General features: G+C 33.4%; 1 pseudogene; it reads left to right on the forward strand.

The window, feature by feature from the left end:
* Positions 1 to 2,166: 2,166 nt before the first annotated feature.
* LOC123918731 lies at positions 2,167 to 6,836 on the forward strand (annotated as a pseudogene).

The raw sequence follows: 6,836 nt of genomic DNA on the forward strand, positions 1-6,836 counted from the left end.
TGGAAAGTAAATTTTTTTATGTTTGAATCAATGATGGATATGGCAGAGACGAAAGGAATTGAGGATATGCAAATCTAAACAAGGTACATGAATATAGCTCCATGTATGATGGATGCATCACCCAATCCAATTATCTCAATGCTTTCGATCTGAATGCAACAAGTTGCATCACTTGGTTCAATTTGTTATTTTAGTCATTAAGCAACCTTTGTGTTACATTTGGTTCAATTTTTGTGAAAATATAAAATGGTTTCCATAATGAATCCGGTAACAGGTAAAAGAAAATTAAAATGGAATGATATGGCTAATTGTGATTGGTGTGTGTTAAAGAGTGTATCCTTAGCATTACTCTTATTTAGGTAGGTAAGGGACAATGACACTGTTTTGTCGCACCCCATTTGGGTCTTTCAAAAGTTGTTTGTTCTATTAGAAAAGATACAAAATCGAATGAGACCTACTAACATGTAATCACTCTCATGATAATAGAGGCTCTTAAAGTAAGGATTAAGTTGTATGCATGTAGCAACAGATCTTGGTGAGGCAGTATGTATAGTAACTGTCATTATAAAGGTACTTATTATTGCATTCAAGGTAACATGTTTTAAATGGGAGGCTTCAATGGAATCTAAATGGTAGCATGATACTGTTTTTGTGAGGCATTACAGCTAAAGCATTGGATTGAGCTTTTGCTTGCTTACTAATGTGGAGGTTTTGTGCATGTCAAATGGTCATATATGTGTTCACTGTTGTGTAATATATGTAAAGCATGATACTGTTTGAATTGGCTTATTTAAATTTATTTACTAACATAACTTATGAAAATCATAAGTTTTTTAAGTTTATTTTCATAAATTCTCCGATATAGTTTATGAAAACAACTCGTAGCATATAGCTTTCAACTAGCTTACAGCTTAACTTTAACAAACAGAGCTTAATTTGATCCACTAGAGCTTTGCTTTTGATTTGCAAAAAAAATCTTGAGGATTTTAAAAGACTTTTTGAGATTTTTTTGAAAGACAAAGATTTTAACACAAAAATTTGTGAGATTTTATAACACAGACTTTTGAGATTTCAAGGTAACTTTATATACTCTTAGGATTTTAATTACTCAATAAATTCGATACAAATTTCTTTTAAATAATCAATCAATAATTAATAATCAATGAAAATAAATCATTCCTTAAGAAAATCAATGAATCAAACAAAAAAAAGGAAAAAAAACTACGAATCATAAAAGAAAAAGAAAAAACAACGATGAAGAAATTGCAATTCTTAAGATAAAATCAACTAATCAATATACTATGAAAAAAAAAAACAACGAAGACTTTTTTTTATGAGAAATTTGTATCGAATTATTCTTTTGGTTGCTAGCAAATTATATTACAGAAATTTTCCAGTGGCATAGATTGAAACGAAACATATATAGTTTTTGCTTGTTTATTTTTGCGTATGGATATGATAAACTGGAATTGTATATGATAGTCATTCAAGAAGACGATTGAACAGTATAGGAGGTTGTAAAAGAAAGAACGTGAACTCCAATCTTGTTGGCAGAAAAAAGTCTACAGAAGAGAAGAAAAGTCTCGAGGGTTTGAGTGAGATTGTTGGATGACAAAAATATTTATATTTTCAACAAAAAAAGTCTGTCAAAACCATTCCACAAACAGTTATAATTTGGCTTTTTTTTTTTTGGTAAATAGACGAAATGACAAAGATATTATAAAGTCATACACAAGTATAATTTTTTTAAGCAGCAAAAATTCAAGATAAAAGTAATAAAAATCATGACCTAAAAATTAAATTTTGAGCTCATTTTTTGTGAAAAAACTTTCTTTGATGTTCTAAACATAATTTACAAGGAACTAAAAATATAATAAAAATTAAATAAGAAGTAAACTTAAAAGTATTATTTTATAGGGAACAAAAATATTTTTAACTCTTCTATTTTTAACGTGAGGTCAAATTAATGCTGAAAATTATGTCACCTATATATAAGTACATTATAGTTTACAAGTACATCATAATTTCAAAAGTCATATTGGTGTTCACTTTTGCTACTTTATTTGTTTGACTTTAGATCAACTCTCACCATCACTTAATTAGTGACTATGCTCAATATTAATAAGATAGCAACCTTTACCAATTTATTTGACTAATTCACATAAACAACCTTTGCTAGAAGGAACCATATAGTTTACTTCCACACTGATTTTCTTGTTAATCAATTCTACTTTGTTAGCATCATCTAGAACCAAAGAAGAATCATCATACATACATGGCTGCTGCTTTTGTAGGAGAAGCATTTCTTTCAGCTTCTGTAGAGGTACTCTTAAACAAGATCATATCTCATGAATTTCTAGATTTCTTTCATACCAAGGATCTTGATGTTTCACTTCTCAAAAAGCTGAAAATAACACTGTTGAGTCTTCAAGCTGTGTTGAATGATGCTGAGGAGAAGCAGATCAACAATTCTGCTGTCAAACACCGATGCTTTGCGGTGCAAAATCGAAGGTAGTTCTCAAAGTCAAACTGTCACTGATCAGGTCATGAATTATCCCTCTACTCATTTTAAATGGTATTCGAAATCGATCAATTCAAGAATGAATGAATTATTTGAAAGATTAGAGCATTTTGTATTGCAAAAAAATATCCTTCAACTTAAACAAGGTGTTTCTAATAGTGTTTGGCATGGAACTCCTACGAGTTCTGTTGTGGTTGATGAATCTTCTATTTATGGTAGAGACAATGATAAAAAGAAACTAAAAGAGTTTTTGCTGTTAGAAGATGGTGGTGGAAGTAAAATAGGAGTGATTTCCATTGTTGGTATGGGAGGGATTGGAAAAACAACACTAGCTAAACTTCTTTACAATGATCATGAAGTAGAAGATAATTTTGATCTAAAAGCTTGGGTATATATTTCAAAAGATTTTGATGTTTGCAGGGTTACTAAAGTAATTCTTGAATCTGTTACTTTCAAATCTGTAGACACAAATAACTTGAACATTCTTCAAGTGGAATTGCAACAAAGCTTAAGAAATAGAAGATTTTTACTTGTACTTGATGATATTTGGGATGGAAGCTATGTTGATTGGAATAATCTAATGGACATTTTTAGTGCCGGCGAAATAGGAAGTAGAATCATCGTCACCACACGTGATGAAAGTGTTGCAAAGGCCATGCAAACTTCTTTTCCTATCTACCATTTGATGCCTTTGGCGAGTGAAGATTGCTGGTCTTTAATTTCAAAACATGCATTTGGAGGATATAATTGTAGCAATCAGTCGAAACTCGAAGTTATTGGCAAAGAAATTGTGAAAAAGTGTGATGGATTACCGTTAGCTGCAGTGGCACTTGGAGGTCTTCTTCGAGCTGAGTTATTAGAAAATTGCTGGAACAAGATATTAAAAAGTAACATTTGGGATTTACCAAATGTTAAGGTACTTCCAGCTTTGCTATTGAGCTATCATCATCTACCTTCTCCTTTAAAGCAATGTTTCGCTTATTGTTCTATTTTTCCGAAGAACTACGTCTTAGAAAAAAAGACGGTAGTTCGACTATGGATTGCAGAAGGCTTTGTACATCCGTCAAAAAGTGAAAAGACTATGGAAGAATTGGCTGATGAGTACTTTGATGAACTAGTATCAAGGTCGCTGATACATCGATGGTTGGTCAATGATCTTGCACGCTACAAAATGCATGACCTCATTAATGATTTAGCTACAATGGTTTCATCTTCATACTGTATCAGGTACGAGGACCGAAAATTACAAGAAAGTGTTGAAAGAGTGCGTCATTTGTCGTACAATAAAGGCAAGTATGACTCTCTTAATAAATTTGACAGCCTCTACGGATTGAAAAGTCTGCGTACATTCATATCCTTACCATTAAGACTAGAGTGGTTGTCAGAAAATCAATATGCTAGATTTGTCTTATCAAACAAGGTAGTACATGACATGTTACCTGCAATACGACCACTACGTGTGTTATGTTTGTCACACTACAATAATATCACAGGTATGCCTCAAAATCTTGGAAACTTGATTCACCTGCGGTATTTGGATCTTTCTAACACTAGAATTCAAAGCTTACCATATGACACATGCAAGCTCTACAATCTGCAGACCTTGTTGTTGTCCAAATGTTGGTTACTCACTGAATTGCCTGAGGATTTAGGAAATTTGATTAATCTAAGACACCTTGATATTAGTGGCACAAACTTGAAGTTCTTACCTGCAGAAATCGGCAAACTGCAAAATCTTCAAACTTTGTCTTCCTTTATTGTCAGCAAACCGAAGGACGGTTTGGAGGTTGGAGAGCTTAAAAAATTTCCTCATCTACAAGGGAAACTTTCCATTTCAAAGCTACAAAACGTTACCGACCCCTTTGAAGCTTTTCAAGCCGATTTGAAAAGCAAAGAGAAAGTTGATGAGTTATCATTAGAATGGGATTATGGTACTACTTTTGATACACAAATTGAAAGACTTGTACTTGAACAACTACAACCCCCCACAAGTTTGAAGATACTAACCATAAAATCATATGGTGGAACTAGCTTTCCAAATTGGTTTTGTAGTTCCTCATTTACTAACATGGTATACTTGTGCATAAGTAATTGTGATCATTGTTGGTCACTTCCACCGGTTGGACAATTACTTAGTCTTAGAGAAGTCAACATTTCTGGTATGAAATCAGTGAAGATTGTTGGTGCTGAATTCTATGGTAGTAGTTCTAGTTCCTCTTCATTTCAACCATTTCCCTCGTTGCAAATTTTGCGCTTCGAGGATATGCAAGAGTGGGAGGAATGGAACTTGATTGGAGATACAATTACAGATTTTCCAAGTTTGTTGCATCTATCTCTAAAGGATTGTCCTAAGCTCAAAGGAACTTTGCCTATAAAACAATCTTCCTCAACTTTTGAATTATCTGGCTGTCCTCTATTGTTTCCAAACCCAATGCTTAAACTCATAGAAAACTTATCAATAAACCTTCATTCATCACTTCGGCTAAACTGCACCAACTTCATCCTAGACTTAACCCTATCAGGAATTCCTTCATCAGCTTCCTTTCCAAGAGACGGTCTACCTACAACGTTGCGATCTCTAACTTTACGCGATTGTGAGAATCTAGAATTCCTTACTCGGGACTCCTTATGCAATTACACGTCACTTGAGGAATTGGAAATACACAATAGTTGTCATTCACTGACATCTTTTATTTTAGGCTCTCTTCCTGTGCTCAAAAGTCTTAGAATTAGGCGTTGCGAACATCTGAAACTCATTTCAGTTGCAGAAAATGCAACACAAAGTCTCTTGTTTCTTCAGTTATTTAGCATACATTCATGTCCTCAACTTGAGTTGTTTTCCATGAATGGATTTTCCACTCCTAACCTCACATATTTAGCTGTGTCAATGTGTGACAAGCTTAATTCACTTCCAGAACCAATCAACATTTTCACTGGCCTAAAAGGATTAACTATTCAAAATCTTCCAAATCTCGAGTCTTTTGCAAATGAAGGTTTACCTGTCAATTTAAAAAGTTTTACCCTCTGCAGTCCCGGAAGTTCTTGGTTAAGAGCTATCAGTGAGTGGAGTTTGCAAAGGCTCACTTGCCTTACAACTTTGCGCATTGGAGGTGATGATCTTTTGAATGCACTTATGAAAATGAAAGTTCCGCTGCTTCCAAATTCTCTTGTGTCACTAAAAATATATAATCTTTCGGATGTAAAATGCTTGGATGGAAAGTGGATGCAGCATCTCACATCTCTTGAAAATCTTGAGATTGCATCCTGTCGAAAACTTGAATCTTTGCCGGAAGAGGGACTTCCTTCATCTCTTTCTGTATTGACCATCAATAGGTGTCCTTCATTGGAAGCAAGTTGCAACAACAATGGAGGCAAAGAGTGGCCTAAGATTGCTCATATTCCATGTTTGATTATTAATAGAAAAGTGATCATATGAGTGTCGAGGTGAGTCCTTGTTTGTTTCTTTTCCATCATCAGATATTTACTTATAAAAAATATTTTTCTACAACAATAAAAATCTAACAATCATGTTTTCAGGAGATGAAGGCCTAAGTGGATGAAAATATGAATTGAAGACAAAAGTGAGGCATGTTAGTATTGTAATGATTCTTCTTTAAACTTGTTTTAGAAGAGCCAAATGCATATGGTTCACTCTCACTGCATTGACCTCTACAAGATTGGATTTACTTATCATTTTTACTGCATATTTGTATATACTGCATAACCTGCATGAGCAAGGCCCCGTTTGGATTAACTTATGCAAAACAACTTGTGCAAATAAATAAATTTTTATGTATTATTATAGGTTTGTCAAGGTAGTTTATGATAAAATAGATTATAAAAATACAATTTTCGTTAGTGGAACTTATAAATTAACATAAAACATTATTTATTTGCATAAGTTGTTTTGCATAAGCTCAAAAATAAGCTAATCCAAACGGGGCCAAGTCATGTCTATGCAGTATGATTCAGTGTTTGTAACATGAGGCACAAATAAATGGAACAAGTTGAAGAATCCATGTTTTTATTGGTTGGACCGGGATTTGCTGCAGTGCAAAAATACAGTGTTTTGCATCTTAGCTGTTGATTATCAAATCGGACGGATCAAATTAACTCATTTACAAAATTCTTAAAAGTGATCCTAACCATATGAATCTGATCGAACGGCCCTTAGCTGTTACAACAGGAAATCCGTTTCCTTATTGGTTCTAAATATTGGCAACTTATTTGTGTAACATAATAAAGATTGAACTTGAAGTAATGTATATTAGATACCAAGTACTTATCTTATTTTCAAACTTTCGTGAAGAACCAT

The sequence above is a fragment of the Trifolium pratense genome, linkage group LG3, assembly GCF_020283565.1.
Source record: "Trifolium pratense cultivar HEN17-A07 linkage group LG3, ARS_RC_1.1, whole genome shotgun sequence".
NCBI lineage: Eukaryota > Viridiplantae > Streptophyta > Magnoliopsida > Fabales > Fabaceae > Trifolium > Trifolium pratense.